The sequence below is a fragment of the Plodia interpunctella genome, chromosome 8, assembly GCF_027563975.2.
Source record: "Plodia interpunctella isolate USDA-ARS_2022_Savannah chromosome 8, ilPloInte3.2, whole genome shotgun sequence".
Classification (NCBI taxonomy): domain Eukaryota; kingdom Metazoa; phylum Arthropoda; class Insecta; order Lepidoptera; family Pyralidae; genus Plodia; species Plodia interpunctella.
The window spans coordinates 7,082,824-7,102,938 of record NC_071301.1 but is presented as its reverse complement, the minus strand read 5'-3'; positions in this window follow the sequence as shown (position 1 = coordinate 7,102,938).

Here is a 20,115-nt window from a genome sequence, read left to right as displayed (position 1 = left end):
GACTTGTGTTATGGGATACTAACTCAACGATATTATATTTTATAACAAATACATATATAGATAAAGTAATACATATATAGATAATAAGACCCAAGCTAATCAGAAAAATATCATTTTCCATCATGACCCGATCGGGGATTAAACCCGGGACCTCTCGGTTCGGAGGCAAGCACTTTACCACTGCGCCACCGAGGTCGTCAAATCGTCAATGTGATTTTTTTTCTGGTCAGTTTAAAAAACCTCGCGACCTGCTAAGTAATGATGATCACAGCTACGTCTGTAAATTTATTTCTTTGTATTTTAGTTTAGGTACAATATTTATTCAATTCTTACACTATCATTACAGATACATTCATGTAATGAATTAATTTTAAATATAAATCGTTACAATTACTACCTATCTAAATAATTATTATAAGATAACACAAAAACCCCGTGTGAATTCAGTCAAGGAGCAACTAAACAAATCGACTGGAGTAGCGACCTGATTTAAAGTCTATTTTTTAAATAGTTTCGTACGTAGGTACCTGGGGTATTATTGCAAGTAAAGGGGGTCGCCGACGTCGCCACACATAGCAATACACAATGTCAGACAGAAGACTATGGATATTGATGTAATGACCACCACAGAACGATATGGGTGTGACAATTGGAGATGAGCTGGACATGATGCGGCAATATCATGCTTTTTGATTTTTTGACCAAGCCAAAAGTATTTTAAAGCCATTATTTTAACTTGGTGTATATAACATTAATAATGTTTTATTTATAGGAAAACCAACAGTAATTATTTAACAATTTAACAGTGGGTTTACATAATTGATTACCAATAACAGGTCTCACTAAACAAATATAGAGAAGTGGTGCGAACAAAGCAGATTATAAAACTATATACTTACTACTACTATATATATCAATAAAAAAAGATACAAAGAGTAAGACTTGACACTTGCCAAATAAATCATTAATTATATATAATGACAATTGAATGATACTAAAAAAAGTACTAACTTATCATTAAGTTAGTACTTTTTTTGGTATCATTAAAAATATCATTATTTTTTGATGTTTTTAATAGTTATTGATTCTTTCTTAAACACACTCTCTAAATAACTTTCAAACTCAATTAACGGTAACCCATGAAACATCAAAAGCCATATCAGAATCATATGCCCATTCAAGATCATGAAACGAAAATATTCCCTTTGGGTCCGACTGCTATCCAGACAGGCTAATCGAAATCTGTAATATCCGGCGACTCTAAACACAAAGGGCCAATAATACCCAGTTATTAGGGGTTAATATTACTGGCAACACTGTTATGTAATACCAAACGAACGCCCCATAAATTTTAATTAAGCATTTGATACCTTCGACCCGTGATGGCGTACTTTTGAATTAATGACGTCAATTATTTACTCCATAAACATGACCCTTTTTACGTATTAAAATTATTTGTTATGTATTGCTATTTGTGTATTTGCTATATGTGTTCTGATTTTGATGGAAGGATATGTTTTTGTTCATAATTATGATTCATTTGCATTCATTATGACTTTTCCGTTGCTTTTTTAATGTTTAAAAAATTGAGTAAGACTATTTCCATAATGGAGTCGAAAAAAATAAAATCATAAACCAGTTTATACCAGCTACATTGAAAAATATTACTATGTATGCAATTTATTGTAAGCAAATGAAGTATGTAGTGAAATTTCTAATTACATTCCTAGACGCTTGACAATTAGCAATCGAACAACCAGGAAGACAGCCAAGAAGACTTAATGGGAATAAAGCCATCTTAGCAATTTAAAGCTGAGGTTACACTTAGATTAAGATGATATTTTTCAAGTATAATTCTTTATTTTCTCTTAAGAGGGAAGCTTTTGTACAGAAGTGGAATCTAAATGGCAGTTGGTGATAATTGGACCACTATTTTGAACAAATTCTTGTCGCTGGAGATCTGAACATCGGTAGCGGACTATGGATCGATAATCGAATCGATATTTATGAAATTTGGTATGCGTGTAGTAAAAGTCCCCGTTGTATGTTTGACATAGGCTACTTATATTTTCAAAAATCAACCCCTAGGCCGCGGTATAAAGCTAGTTACATAATAAAAAAAATAATTTCACATACTATATTGCATTGGTATCTCTTCTTATTACAGAACAACAACCTGCATTGTAAACAGTAATATCCATAAATATACCATACCACAAATTTTACTAGCCAACTTTGACAATGGGAGTAAAAAATAAAAATATTTGGTTATTTTCTCTACTTAGATGTCCTTTACTCATTGTATCCTCAGCCTAAAACAAGCGCGGATTTACAAGCGTCTATTTGCGTCGTACCGCCTGCGTGGTCTCAGGCAATGGAATTAAAAAAGAATTGTCACGGCAATTACACAAGTCAAGCAACACTAAATCTGGCCAGTCGGTTGGCGTGTTGATAGATAAATGTAATTAGCAACTTTCACTAAGATCAGCAAGAGATTGATATACTTACAGAGATTTTTTTTACACTGCACAAACTGAGTCGGTGTACAAAGAACAAACTGATGTCAAAAAATTACAAAATTTTTTCATATATCTATTCATAATCTCCCAATGAAATTAGCTGATCTGCTGATCGGACTTAGTATGGAAATTCAAATATTTCACTCTTATCTTGTCTAAATTATTGTATTCAATATACATGTGTTCTAAAAATGTATGAACAAAAAGATACCCTGTATTACAAGTGGTGACTGGTTCGTTTGTTTCCTAATTATATTAAATGCATAACACATGTATTTACAAGAAACCTGTAAGTTTCCCGAAAATAAATAAAGAAAAATTCTGAATTACATGCCTAAAACTAGATTCACAAGAAAAAATCCAACGACAGAGCGATCAGCGTGGCCAAATACTGGTCGAATACAATCGTCTATTAATCAGGTGACTCACGTTTTAAGCATTTTGAAAATGAAAATCCGTACATTTTTTTGATTGGGCTATGTAATATGTATTTAATCATACAATAGTAAATATCAGTTCATGAACTACTACATATATTTTGTGCATGTTTACAATCGCTTCGTATTTGGCCTTATGAGTCCACCAAAAGCAGCCTTTATTTATACTCCCGTGTACTCACGTGAAGACTTAAGCTCAAACTAAAGCTAAGTTAGCAAGTTGTATCGTTCGATCAATACGCATTTTGTACGGGCTCTATATTTGCCAGCTTAATATACCGCGCCGCAACTTTGAAGCTTAAGTTACCTTATCTGGCGTCCTGGTTGAGTTACGAAATGGTGTACAATGACATGCGACGCGCATAAGGCTTAAATACTAAATTAATAATAGTATTCAAGAATTGCACCGCGTCGTGCTGCCTTGTCGTTTTTGGCGCTCAACTAGGACATTGTGTTAATCACGATCTTATTGGTCTTCCTAGTTCGCGCCAACTTAATAATGTAACCAATCAGTTTAGTTCGCTTGTAATTGTAACTATCGTATGAATTTGTTGTTATTTTTAACTCTTCCGATTGATCTAACATTGATAGAGAATCACGATCATTTAACATGAAAGCTAACATGATCGTTTTTAAACGCCTACAAAATTCTGAGTCAAGTGATCAGTGATAAGTAAGATCATTAGAATACACAAGGAAGTAGACGCAATGAAAAATAGAACATATTTCACATAATTTTGTATGTACCGGAAAAACAAACAAATATATTAAATTACATAATGTAAGCTGCAAAAATGAATATGGAAGCTGCAATACGTCAATCGTTTATAATAATGGTTTGCAAAATAATAAGTAGGTACTTACATTGGCATAAATGAAAATAAGCATTAATTACAACCACGGTTAGATCGCGTTTCGTGACGTGATTCGTGGCATAGAAAAATATAAAATTATAAATCACAACTCCAATTTCATGCAAGAACATACAGCAATATTTCGTTCCAAAGATTAAAAAATAATCAGTCATAACTCGATTTGAACTATTTGGTAACGCGGGTGGTCACCAATTTGATTCATTATCTGTAGGTGGGCTCTTAGACTACAAAATGACCCATAATTCCCTTGTTGAAGCTTGGGAGATAACTTGGGACCAAAGTATTAATCAGGCACAATAAATTCTCAAAAAGATGCTAGGACCATACATTTTACTATGCTAATTATACTGTTATAAAATTAGATTTGTTATTCTTATGAAACTGTTATCTGAATAAATGCCATTATTTATAGGTAGGTATTTATTTATAGAAAAACAGGAAAATGTCTCTATTTAAGGTAGATTTATATTTTTGTCTTACGATTCAGTCTATTTCATGATTTATGATTAAAGTAACTAAAACACAATTTGATTCTTAAAAACTGAAATGTCAGTTTTACCACGCTAACTAGCAGTAAGTAAATTAGTATTTTGGATAAAACTGACGGAAACAAATGCATATTTTGATATATATTTAAAGCGCAAATATGCATATTATCCTAGTATATAGTAAACCTAGGTTTACTAAGAACCACACTTGATATTGATATATATAACGATGCAGAGTTCTACTTGCTTGCTTATATATGCAATTAAAATCGGAATTAAACGTAACATAAGATAAGAAAGACCGTTAAAACGTTACAAGTACCTACTTAAAACAATATTGAACCGCAAAATACTTCCATCGGTAATACCATCCAAAAATTCAGGTGTATTTTTTCCCAGTCCATCGAAGCGGTCGGTTCATATCGCACGATTCACACGTAAGGCAAACCAAACAGTCTGGACCACGGAATTTTGAAGTAGTATAAGCTGAATAGAAATGCTATAGAAGAGAGTGTGAAACGTCATAGGTTCAATCGATACTGTTTTGTTTGTCGTCGACTATGAAAATGTGCCTTTTGTAACGCGCTCCCACAAAACCAATCGAATCATTGCTAAACTTTTTCCATTATATGTGTATAAAATATACGAACAACAATTTGAAATAATAGTTGTCAGATTAATCGCAATTTTAATTTTAAGTACATGTGCTTATAATCTCCAGTTTGCACTTCTACTTTCCTATCCTTTCACAATTCCGTGGTCTGGATCAACTTGCTGAAATAACACCGCCCGGTCCACTCATATCAGATTTCTTATTGTTCCTAATTTCATTCCATTAACGATTGCTAGGGACACTCTCGCTTAATGTTTTCGTTCAGGATTTTCTGAGATAGCGACTATTGTTTTTCTTTTGATTTATTCCTTATATTCTGTCAATACGAAAAGGAATCATGTTTTTTTTTATGAAATGAAGACTAGCAAGTACTCAGTCACATCGACATCGACATCTTGCTCTATATCTTGGACCATTTAGCTTGTTCCGAAGTACCATGAAAGATTATCTAATTTGATCTAGCTGTCGGCTACTTACCGTAAAAGGAAAAAAATATATGTCAATTTTCAGTGGACCACTGGAATTAGATCAATTTTCTTTATTTTTGTGAATAGATTTTTTTATAGAGTAAGTTAATTGAAAACTGTAGTATGCTGATAAAATAAAAGACAATGTAAAAATCGTATATTTACATATATTATAAATGCTACAGTTTGGACATACGAATGTATGTATAGGTGCAAGATTAATACTTAATACATAAATACCGAAATATCCATGGTACTACATATATTCCTTGGAGTCAGTATTAAACTATATCACAGATTATATAATACCTCCAGTAACAATATAGATAGACAACAGAGTACAGATAAGTTTTCCATAAGTTACCCTATCTTCAACATCAATTCATACACTCCGCGATAACACATTCCGTTACAAGCACCCTCGTTAAACTTTGAGATCCCGATCTTGTTGCTATTTTATTTGATCTTGTCGAGCTCATTAAATATTAAGCTCGTTTAGACTTGAGTGAGGCGTGATGCGCTCGCAACATACGCTATATAAAATAATATGGAAACAGTACTTCAACTTCGATGTTTCTTATATTTTTCAACTGTATGATTCTCTCTCTGTCTCTCTCTCTCTCTCTCATGGCCGTTTTCACGGTTTCTTCAGCAGACGTTGAGCGTCGGAGCTCAGCTTACTTTTCAACTTCACTTCGTACGGTCATCGGCATCCGTAGTTATCAGACCATATGATAACTACGGATGCCGACGAATAGACACGCTATGATCTTCGACAATATCAAGCCAGCACTTCTTGGTTTAGTTTGCCCTTTCTGCCACGGCCATACCTACATGATTGACACAGACTTATAATCTTAAAAACAATCGCAGCATATACATATCATATATAATAAATCCGTTATTTCGAATTATTTTGTTCGGGTTGCAACAGAGTTTGCAAATCTGAAGTGGACCTCTAGGATTGAAAAAGCACAATACGAAAAGAAGAATCATATAACATAATATAGTAGTATTAATTGACCTTATTAGAATTTGTCATCTCAAAATAAACATTGTAAAGTTTTACCAAAAAAAATTTTGAATAAAGTGGTGAAGAATATATAAGAATATAAAATATACTATTAAAGTATATTTTAGAGATGACTTTCTTTTTATCAAAAATATACTATGACGATTTCGATACACCGCTGCAGTGACTTCTTGAAAAGAGTCTTACAGGCTTATTTATCTTTTATACCTTTGACACAAGTCCAGTAAAGAATTAAGTCTTCGAAATTCGACATGCAAAGTCTTTCGACAGAAAAAATAATAAATAAGTTCTATCGGGTCATAATATTTATCTACGGAATTATACAAATTATCGTTTGTTGCATAAAAATTAAAATGTCCATTTTGATTCACATTCGTTTTATGATTATCTAATTGAATTAGTTTCAGTTCTTACACAACTTTGGCTTCTTATACGCTTAATAGACTTAAGTAGCATTATCATATAACGAAGTCTTTGATTTTTAAAGCTATTCAACAAGAAATTACATAAATTAGGGACGAATCATAGGGACGAATAATAGAACAGGTACTTATTTGGACTCACCTAATACTTTTAAAGGTTAATAAAAGGTGCAGCCAGCGCAATTCAGTTGCCTCATTAAAAATATCACACGGGGAATAAAAATAAGGCTTGGCCAAATAAATTACCACCAACTCCATATAAATCTTGGTTTCCAGCATTTAGGGTTGACAAAACTACTTTTATTTTTACTGGCTCTAACAAAGGTATTATATGTATAGTATAATATTTCATATAATACCGCTCCATATATAGATAGTTAAATTAAATTGTAAAAAATCAAAAACTAAGTTACGTAGAGAATATCTTAAGTGATAATCTTATATTTTTTATTGGATGCAATTAAATAAGTAGCGCTGATTTTCAGCCTACATCCTCAAATCTAAACCAAAGCTATGAAAGGTAATTATACGAAAAAAGATAACTGTACTTTTTATAATTATTGTACTGAATTTTAAACACAGATTCAGTAGGTAGGCGACTTGAATAAAATCATTTTTCACCAATGTTAGTGATCTATTTGATAAGAAAATTGTGTTAAATTTAATTATGCTAAAGTTAAGTTAGTACATATCACAAATATATTATCAAATCTTTGTCCCGACCCAAGCTGGAGAAATTGTTTGGCGCAGCCCTAACCAGGTCGACTGGCCGCAATGAATACTCGAGTTTTCTACCGCAACTGAGGGGTGGAAACGTACGGCGATATGGGAATAAAATCCTGGATTTAATCTTCGCACAAGTCGCCGTTTAATCTTGCAGCAGATATGGCGGCAAGAGTAAATAATAAATGTATTACGCAATCAGGTTGAATTGCATTGCGGGACCATAGAAGAACTAATAGTATTTACAGAGGGTTCGCTTGAAATACAGTCAGAAAATGTGTCAAATATTTAGTTATCTCGTGGTATGAACGATCATTATTAATTATTTGGCGCCGATCACCTTACATATACACCTGTTAGACGAAATCAAATTCTTATTACCGGATTTACTAACTGGCTGAACAACAAATAAAATACCTTATACAAATATACCAAACAAGTTACCATCCTTCTTGTAGCGAACAGAGCTAGCCCATTTTGATATGATATCAATCGTTTAAAATTAAAATTTTTTGATTGACCTTACGTTAACATACGAAATTAAACTAAACTATATTTATTATAAAATACATTCCTAATAGACTCAATTGAATCATTAAATCGCGTGGCAATATGTAAACGTTTGTAACAATTAAGTACGTTGGTCGAACAGTATTGTATAGAAAATACATTATGGGGTCGACGATGGTGCCTAATTTTGGAAGTGACGGGGTGTGGTCGACAGGACCACACATTTGAGTGTTATTAGTTGGTAAGCCGGGATTAAAATTCGCGATATTATGCCATATGGCCTTTTATGGTACTAATTTTATGGCCACAGTAATGGTTTATATGCTGCGGCTCATTTGCTTGTTAATTATGTAAATCATGGTTAGCCCGTTAATATTAAATCGCACGATTTTGTGTATTTGCAAAAAGAAACATAAAACTGTAATACTTTCAATCTATTTTCAACTACTTATATGTTTATTAGTGTTAATATCTGTTAATGGAAATAAAATCTACATTCTAATAACCACGCCTATTTATATACGTACTTATAGAAAAATATTTAAAACCTCTTAACAACAGATTAAATTAGAAACGCATAAATGTAAGAGTCGCATTGTGTTAAATGCTTATTTGCATTTGTATTTGACAGATAACTATGTGTATTTTAGTATCTCTTGTATAAAGTAAAATTAATAATTCTTCGTGTTTAGTCTCAAATCAGCTCAGAGCCCACATAGGAAGCGATAAGAATGAACAAAGATTACATAAACAAGGTCCAGTTTATTAAATATCGCTTACGCTCATTTGAGCTAATAAATTAACTTAATCAGTGTATTTACGATTCATAGCCGGGCACCCTTGGACTTTATTAAGCAGGCTAAGGGCTCATTATTTAGACAAGTTAATAAGAATTCCTAAGTCGTATTTACGTCGGACAAGACTTAAGCGCATCTATTCGACAAGACAAAAAAGATTAGAGTATAAAGGAAATGTTTTGGGCGGGTATTCATGTGTTTACGCTAATTAATTTTGGATGAAGTGTTAGACATACTTGTACATATTTAGTATGTTACAATGATTAACTTGAAACGTCACCGGACCTGGTCGATTAAAGGTTGAGGAAGTGTCGAGAAAACGTTCAGATGAGTTAGATTAAATATATGACGCTTAAATTTACGCTATGCTAGTTATATATTTTCTAAATATGGAATAAACATTTTTTGAAAAACTTCTTCAATTGACCGAACAAACCAGTATACAGGACTGAACAAAACAGTTACCTATACATAAATTTGTATTTTGGTATTACTCTACAGGATAGCTTTTTATACTTCTGCATTGTCTTGTCTACATTCTTATTCCATGATACTGAATGACCTGACCTTTCGTATGGGACCAACCTCGAAATGACGAATATATAATCAGCTGTTTCATACAAAATCAAACTTGAGGAAAATATGTATATGGATCATCTGATTAGTTTTGTTGTGATTTCTCTTGTGTGTTGCTCCCATATGTAGTTAAATTATTGTTCCAATAGTTGTTCAATATCATGGACTGAGCATGTAGACAAGATAATGCTATGTACGAAAAACAATATATCAGACATGTGATACTATATCAGACATGTTGTATTCTCTGTACTCACTTACACACAAAGGAAATGAACAGCCTACACTCACAGCAATTGTTTAAATCAAATTTTAAAAATTCATTCAAAATCACTGTCGATTACACCTAACGAACACACATCTTGTATCTGATCAACGAAGTCATTAATAATTCTGTAAACATAGATGTGTTAAATAAACACAATTGGCTATAAACTATACTGATTTTTATAAGCGGCAGCGGATACTAGTGAGGATTTTTTAATTTATATATTTTTATGGCCTTTGAAATATTATACAAAAAAAATATATTTTTGTTTCTTTTTAAAAATAAATTTAAAAACGACTGTATGGATTTCGATGAAATTTGGCACAGAGATAAAATAGATCTTCAGAAGTAATAAAAAACCTTTTAAAAATAAAAAATAGGGTGAAGTCGCTGACAGCTACTATGATTTCGATTATAGACGGGCGCATCTTAACCACTAAACCACCACCGATTCAAATTAAAAAATGAATAAAATTAAATAATTTATTGCCTAAAATGTGGTACAAATGGTGGGATGAAAAATAATTATTTCAAATATGATACACAGCTAATGCAAAACCACTATCGCTACCTCCTCCTAAATGTAAACGTAGCTTTAATATAATACGCCTACACTGCCGAAGACAATACTCTATTACTTGCCCACGATTTGTTAGTACACAATAATAAAGTTTTCCTTGTAGTTGCTTGCATTTCTCATCTGATGATTAGGTTAGACAGCTTCTGAATATATTAAGCACTTGGGTCTTTAATTCTTGTATACTTTTATAAAATTGTCTTTGATAGACGTTTGGAATGCGCTGAGGGAGAATTTTGCCCAGCATTGGGACAGTAAAGGTCATACATAAATATTTCAAAAAGGATGGTACTATGGTATGATAGGTATGTAAACTGAGTAAATCGGTATCGTGTATATGAATGAAATGTGCAATAAACTGTGACCTAGATTTATTGCTACAAAATTAAAAACATTAACGAAAAAAGCGTTAAAATTGTAGTTGGTTCATTTTTATAATACAACAGGAAACATCGTATTCCTTTTAATGGCTTGAATAAAAAAGGTGATGTAAATAAAACATACACAGATTTATCTTACTGTCGATAAGTTTTAGGTTAAGCTTGTGCGGTACATGTCTCTAAAAGCAATAGTTAAAAAAGAACACCCAAATTAAGGATCAAATTACAGAAATCCATTAGGGCCGTCAATAAAAATAGATCTCGCTTTACGTGTTCGATCCTAAATTCAGTCATACGAAATAAAATGCCGATAAAAGGTGCCTTCGATTGTATTGATAAGGAAAATAATAAAAACAAAAATTAGGAGTTAAAATCATAGCCTTTTATTACACCGGACCACCTCGATCATTCAACTCAATGTTAAAATTAAGAATGATTTGATCATTTAGTTATTTAATTTATTTATATTTTATATTCAAATGTTAAAGTTTTTTGACAAAAAAATCTTATCTAAAAAATCTAAAAAGCACCGTCCACAATAAATATGTTGTAGATTATATAATAGAATGAAGAATTATGGAAATTTATACAACTACAATTCCTACATTTGTTTTCTGTTTAAAAGGTTTAAAACAGTCTCTGTACTCAGAATGTTATTTCTTGATGTTCGTCATTGAGCACTTATTCTGGTTGACGAAAAATTATTATCGCAAAGTTTTACGTTAGTTAAGTTTGTTTTGACTTTGTGATGTTAATTTTTCAGGATAGAATTATCAATTTGTAATCAATCTGTCATTAAGAAATTTTGCAAATTTTGCAGGCTTAAAGAAAATTTTATAGAATTTATTATAGTAATGTAGATTATAGATAAATAGAGTAGATTATGGTTTTAGAAGAAGCCACTGCGATTATGGTACCTATATAAAATTTACTATAAATTTGTTTATGATTTATAAATCAATACATATTTTATAATGAATCTATTATACCTCAACATATTTTTTTAGAAATAGCTAAATTAGGTAAAGTACATAAAGTGGAACCTAGAATGGAATATGAAACTGCAAAAGTAAAACTAAAACTGTCGATATTAATTCTAACTTTTCAGAATAAGGCCGCCAAAGCGCTATCTTAGGAATCAACATATCGCCGCCCACCTTCACATAATGTCCCAAACGAGATTCAAACCCATGATGGGGCACTAAATTAGCCATGTTGACTTTTACGATTGGCCGTTAGTGACTTGACAGTGAGTTTTGAAGACAAAAACAGCTGTGTGGACATGTTTATTGTGAACATTGAAGTTTTAGGTATATGTAAGTAATCGATTAAGAAATATGATCTACAACCAGCAAATTACGGATCTTGAAATTAAATGTGATATTTCTGAATGATATTTCATTGCTTTTCACTACTATTTAACAAGAAGTTATTTGCCGCTTATATACCAAAAACAAAAATTATCGAATCCAACTGCTCTTCTGCACAATTTTAGCTTTTGCTTTGTAACGTTTAGTACTGGTACAGTTGAATAAGGAAATGTTTGCTTGATCGCCACTATTCCTGCTGTGGCAATTCACATATACCTCGAATTATTTTTTTTAGGTCGCCAGTTTGCTCTGTCGATTATGTAAGTAGGTACAATCAGCTATAAAATTGCAAAGGCTGATAAGTCCGATGGCGAAATGACAAACAAGTCGGAGACACAACACTATTGTGGAAAAATAAAATAAAATTGTATCAATATGTAACGATGAGATATATCAAAATAGGTCAACTGTAATATTTCTAACTGATGATTGCTCTAAATAACAACAACAAATAATGGAAATAACGATGTCTCCTTTTAAATTCGTTTGATGTAAATGCTCCCAAGCATCAAAAGGTAAAGGGCAAATTGCCATAAAAATACATTTTACATTATAATGATCTTTATATTGCTCAATAAGGCATGATACAAAAATATTTTGTCTTCCTGGTAAATATTTTTCAAGTAATGTTTGAAGTCAAGAGAAACTCGTCAGAATTTATTTATTTTTTTGCTGAATTAAATCATAATGGGTGGTTATTTGGAAAATTGAATGATTATTTGTATTGGAAACAAAAATAAAAATTGGTTTTATTAAGTTTTGTTTTACCCAATTTAGATAGCTAATTGTTCGTCAAATCAAACCTAATTCTAGCATCTATCATCTTACAATACTACCTATATCTCAAAATGCGAAAACATGGATACTAAATGTACCTATACAATGAAATTTGCACGGGTAAAATATAATCAGATATAGAACAAAATATTTTTACCCGACATTCCTACGAGAGTAGTCCTTGCCGCAAGTTGACTTTAGCAAAAATTTTGAATCCTGGTTATGTAAATATTTACATATTTACTAAATCAAAACTTAGTAAGTAAAAAAACAGATGGTATTTTCCCGCGTATGCCTCACGAGCTCGCAGTCCATCACGCAGGATTGTGTTGAGGTTAAGAATACGAGGGACGTGCAGACAGAGCCTACCATAAAACGGTTCACTGTATTTTGTACTCTATGAATTTTCTCGAAAATAGTCTTATAATTGTGATAATGGACTTTCGTCCGTTGATTTTCTCATATTCAGCTAAAATAAAGAAATATTAGTTGATATTTGTGATATTCCAGATATTAGTCTCGATAAGGATGTCTTGTAATGGATATTACTTATTTTAATAAATATTTAAAAGAAAAAGAGGCTGAAAAGTACGTTACTGCCAATATGAATTAACTTCCATACTGACTTGATGACTGATCTTTGTAATGCATATTATTATATGCATTACGACGTGTACGTTTAGATCCCAGAAATTTTTTTATTTTTCGTTTCTTTGATGATGATGATTGATCTACTTAACTCTAGCTTACTGATAATATATTCAATCTGTTTTTTCTCGATTCTAACAAAAGTCAACATGTATTCTCAATAGCTTGAAATGATCGTGAAGCAATAAATAAAATTTACCGTAATACTACAATTAGTATGCGCACGCGCATAATGGCGGCGCGGTGGGTGTGCCCAGGCGCAGCCGGCCATTGGTTGATATGGTTTAATTGTGAGAAGATAGCCCGATTAATAGACTGGTAGTTCGAGCTCTGTCTTTTTTTCTGCCTAAAAATAATAATTCATTATGTTGTTGTGCTCGTTCCAAAAACAATATAAAAAAATTAATTCACGGAGACGAAATATTCTTAACTTCTTGATTAGGTTAAAAAAATACACATTTTTATTATTTCATGATTTTGAATGTAACGGAAGTCTGTTCAATTTATATAAAAATAAAACTTTTTGTGATGATGACAGTGCAACTACGATCATAATGATTGTGCAGTTTGTAGTTTAGCAAAATAAATGCGAGAAAAATAAAAGAGACATATATATTGAATTAGACGTAATGATGGAAGAATTTCTGAACTTGCAATTATAAAATACCTATATATCTTTTTTAAAATCTTTATTTAGTAAATAACGTAAATAATAAAACCATAACCGTGTCAGCAGTTCAGTGGCAAGCAGAATTCTTTAGAAAAGTTTCCGCTGCAATAATAGTTGGAAGTTGGAAAATGTTAACAAGAACATGGTGGGGTCGGGGACCTCCGCAATGTTTGCTTTCGTGTGACGTTTGAATGTAGGCCGCTCGACTTGGGAGCTAGGCAGACTTGCTATTTTTAGTTTCCACAATAATTGGAACAATAACAATGGATGTAATACATCATATTGATGACAATGCAATCGAGGGTGTATGACGTCACGAATTGGCAGCTTTTGTTAAAAAAATTACGTATAAAGCAATTGCGTTAGGAACAAACATCTGGCTTCGCTTAAACTAAGCAGAAGAAGCTAATACAAGAAGTGGCATAATTTTGTCAAAGATGATGACGCGTGCTAGTGGTCTAATAATCAATGTGATGTGAAGGACAAAATGTAGGAGAGCGCACCCTAGCCTAGTTAAGGGCAGCGGAAGAAACCAGGTAAACGCTTATACGTAAACTAGCTTATGCTCGCGGCTTCGCCCGCGTGATTTCCCACGGGAGCAGTTATTTTTGATGATGAAAATGATGAAAGGTACCCTATGTCCTTCTCCGCACTTCAAAATATATGTATGAAAAATTTTAAGAAGATTGGTCGAGTAGATCTAGCGTGAAGACTTAACTAACAAACTTACTATCGCATTTATAATATTAAGTTAGAATTATCGTAGTAAGTTTGACAATGTTGTGCGGTCATTTCTTCTTGCCGGTAGAATTTCTATGTCTCTTGAATTTAGTTGTTATTGATGGCAATGTCCTTTTCTAATTCAAGTATCACGTCTACCGTGAACTTTCACAAAGTTTTCTTGATACGTTCGCGATATTGTGGAAATACATTCGTAGTAACGTTTAGCAGTTTTCTTGTTAGAAATTCTTAATTGCTATAATTTTTAACTTTTCAGAACCTAGATATAATAAGATTAAGCAATTTTTTACTTACTTCACCAAATGTCATTTTATGTATACCTTATGACTTTGTTTATCTGGAAAATTTTGTTACGTTTACTACATATTAAGGTTATTTTCACAGGAAGTTATTAATTGTTAGTTTTAGATAATATAGTAGTACTTCAATAAGTTAAATGGAAAGCTAGTTAATCCTTAATTTCATGATTCACTGATTTGACAAATCGAAACCTGAGTTATATCAGGTCCATTCGTTAAACTGTTCAAGGTTGGCTTAATCAAATATTTGGTTTATTTATTTCAAAAGCGAACTGGTTATCTTAGATTTTGATGGATATGTATGATCACACGAATTTGAGTCTAATATAAGTTACTTTTAAAGATGTTATTGGCATGCGAGTTGATTATAATTTAAAGGGAGCAGATGATAGGCTTGTTACCGCTTTCCAAAAACAAGGTTTGAACCCTCGGGCCGAATTGATAATTTACTTGTTCTAAGGGCTATCATTAGGCGCGTTTCGTATAGATGATTGCCGGTTGCATACGTTTACGAACATTCCGGGTTAGACGAGTTTTGGATGAAGAACAAACAATGTCTCGGCTCGTTAACAACTAAAATTGTTGTGGAATGGTTATTACGACATAGTCATGTTTTTTTTTCGGAGATCGTCTGATGGCCCCACGCATTTGCAGACATGTTATTTGCATTTTCTAACTTATAATGGAAGTTTTTTTTATGATACTGAATGGAAACGTCTAGTGATGTGACTGACCTTCCAAGTTTGCCGACATATTATTATTTAACTAGAAATTAATTCTGTAAGTTTTGTACTAACATTCATTTAATCTTAAAAATATTTTTACCTAACTTAGTAGCAATAATTTACTTTTTCAATTCTATGCAAAAAATGTAACAATGGTTTATGTTATAAAGTTATAAACAATTATATTATTGTTATGTTCATCAAACTCATGTTGGCTTATGACCTATAATGACGGCAGTTAAAATAGGCAATGGTTCGTTATACTTTTTTCCGTTTCATTTTTTGCTCCAAGCGATTAACTTTTTTGTTCTTCGTTTATTATATTTGAATTGTAAAAGAAATATATAATTGGCTAGTGAATACGTAAAATAGAAGGCGAACTAGACATTAAACTAGTTTGAAAGATTTTATATTACTATACTTTATTAGGAAAGTTATTAAAGTTGATCTTTAAACATGCTTTAGCAAAAATTTTCAAATTTGGCATTTAACCTAAGTTAACTATTGTTAATGTAAAATAGACGACGCAATAAAGAACATAAAAAGCTGGAGGATTTCTACCAATGGATGATATAAAACCTTACAAAAAAACACCATACGATTCAACAAATACTTTTGTAATGTATTCTTAACAATTATTGCAACAGTCAATTGTTCGGTATCTTTCAAATCTTCCGTTCGTCATTTGTTATTTTTTTGTTCCTTCCGGAGATTTGTGAATACTGTATTGTGATTTTTATCCCTTGAGTTCAAAATCATACATAAATTTGGGTCGATCAAAATAATGCAATTGTTGCAACCACAAATTTCCTGTAACGTGATACATTTTGGTACTGTGGGTGGCTAATATATCGAATTGCTTGCTTGGGGTTGAACTTATGTCGCGAATAAAATGTGCTATAACGAGTAGTTCAATGACGTTATACGATTATTACTTTATGGACATCAACATCATCATATTAGCTGTAAGTCTCATTGTTTACTGACTGACAGTTTCGCCATCTTGGATTTTTACAGTTGACATTTTGTGGGTTATATTATAAGTACATAATATTGGGTTTTCAAATATGCCCTGTTAATTTGATCTAATTCATTTTCCTATTCAGAGAGAAGGTACGGTTTTACCTGAACTAAGCAGGCACAAGCCGATAGTTAGTCAATAATTTTTTTAAGTAATATATATCGGCCTTCAGATTTGATTAACAGTACTACCTGACCCTATATAGTTTCTTAAATTTCAATATGATTTTTATTTCACAACCATTGCTTGATGCAACCAGTTGCGCAAGCGTCAACGATCCGTATTCACGGTAACAATGATCGTCGTTAAGCAGCTTATGTGAAATTTTCCATTGCTCTCGATTGATTGTACGATGCACCGTGACTTATCATGTATCATGTATTATAAAACTCTGGCATTTATAAGGCGATGTGCCTGCATTTATAGCTTTTGTACAGTATTTTAGGCTTTCATTCATTTTTGAAAATTTCTGTTAGAAATGTACTAGATGCAAAACTTTATCACAATTAGCCAATGGATTTATATATAAATAATTAAATATTATTGTTCTTATAATTATTATTGTTCTTTTTACTGTTAACTATCGACTACAACTGATATCGTTTATTGATTAAAAAATTTGCAACACGATATTACAAATACCCGATCAATTCTAAGCCTAAGGCGTCATGAAGGACAATACACATCAAACCATTCATTGAACATCACTCAGAGAATACGAGTGTGTCGAAAAAAACAATAGTTCCGTGAAAATATTTTGAGGGCTCACATAAGAATGCATTTGAGAATGGCACCATTCAAGATCACGGGCGATACAAGCCGCTTTATACAAAACGGAAGTTGACATTTTGTGATGTGGCAACATCGAGTTATCTTTCACCTTTGTTCCCTTTATAGAACTTCCTTTGCCGCCACAGAATAGAAAAATATATAAATTTCATGGGTCAATGGAATGACTAGTATTGTTACGCCCGCTCTGTGAGATTTCGGAATAATAGTACGGTGGTCTTTCTATATTGTTTGTCAGTCATCAACCTACATATGTGTCTGGTATATTTTTAGATATATCTATAAAAATATGTTGATTTAGTGAATAACAAGCAAAATCATTTTATTTTTAAGAATAAAATACCCAATGAAAAAATCATGACTTGATCCTTTTTAGGACCAATGTTGATAATGCTCTACCTAACTTATTTATCTAAACAGAACGTTGTCATCAGCTTTCCATTTTATCACAATAATTTGCACAAGAGCATATGCTCTTGTAGCTTGATAAGGAGAAAATTATGTACTTATGAATTTTACAGTTCTTTTTGAAAATATAAGTCAGTAGTTGGTAGTTGAATAGTAAATATGAAAGGGGGTATAAATAGATTTTTGCTAGCAAAGGACTCATTCTCGGAAAGAGTAATGCTTGGATAATCGCCACCGTACAATTGTTTTCCACTCTATGTCACATACTCACGCAACGCAAAAAAATCTTCAAAAATGCCGGCCATCAATCCACGATTCAACCAGCTCTTCCGTCAAACCGACACCAACCTCACTCCCAATTTGACACACCTATCGCCCGTACCATCTAATGGCAACACCAAGTTATTGAAATTGTAAATGTAGGGGAATTGCAACCTTAAAGCTTAATAGAAATAAAGCTTATGTAATTCCTTTGTATTGTTTGTAACTCGTTTCATTCATCCAGATTTGTCTAGAGATTGCGATTTAGGGTTGATACCGTTAAAATATTAAGGTCGCACTAGTACTTTTAAACCATTTTACATCGAAACTTGAATTGTAGTTTCACATTACTAGAGAATCAATACAATTAATGTTCTTTATTTTACTGGAAATAAAAAAAGATATTTATTATGATTGGTTCCACAGTTTGTGTAATATGATACTAATTTACTTTGGATCACTCCACTATTATATATATATTGAATTAAATATTACAAAAACAACCCGAACATAAAATGTATATGAGCAATTGTAATTTACTTTTCAACTTTACGATTTTACTTAATTGAATACTCATTTATATATTGTTACATATTGCATAGTCCATTTAATAAAGTGTAAATATAAAAATTGTAAATTTATAAACTACTTAACTGTAGTGACTACTCCTTTTCATATCTGGGATCTTGATATTCATTCATATCGAGTATGTTATTGTTAATATACTCGATACGAATAAATAAATGTCCCCTAAAGGGGACTTGACTTTTACGTCGAGGTGCAGTTTTCCTCACGATGTTTTCCTTCTCCGGAATCAAGTGGTAGTCTATGAAAAGTGCTATACGTGAGTTATTATGTACTATCATGTACTGTCAGTACTATCATGAGTATACAAACTCATGTGGCACGAGTAATAACCTGGGACCTTTCGATCACAGGTGGATGATCTTGACAAATGAGCCACCACCGCTCTGATTTGATGAACGGACAGTTAACAAAATCCAGACAACCCTATTATCCATCCATCAGGCCAAATGTCAAAACTAATACGGACGTAGTCCCGTGAGAGTTTCTGAATCGTAATTATGCGTTTCGATGCATCGGACATCATCCGATTAAAATTGGCAGCCGATAGGGGAGATCGATCGGCGAATCGATCGACACACAAAATAGGAAGGAAAATTAAATTGCTGCGATATCATCAATTAAATCTTGATTATAGCGACACTCCTATTGTGTTAAGTGGAGTTAATCTAATTTATATCTGTTCTTATTTTATTTAGACATTACTTTAATTCAATAATGATTATTTGATATGTGATTAAGTAGGGATGGCACACGTAGTGTATGCGCAGCTCCTTGTGAATCTTTCTCATTCTATCAGTCACTATTATATTTATTTGTTAAGTTTCATTTTGACAACATATATTTTTTATTGTTTTAGTAATCTGGGTCACATTTATAAATGAAAAAAATATCCTTCGTTATAATTTGAGCACATTTTGTCATTCTATTAGCATATTTCACATTGTCACATATGGAGTTGCAAAATTTTCACTTAAGAACGCCTACATGCAAATTCGGCATAGGTTTCACATTTTGCCATATTAATTATGTTGAAAGTGTATGAAATTTTCTACATTTCATCTCATACGAAGTACGTATGATATGATACGAACAAGTAAGATTAAGCTTTTCTTTGTTTAACATTCAACATCTTC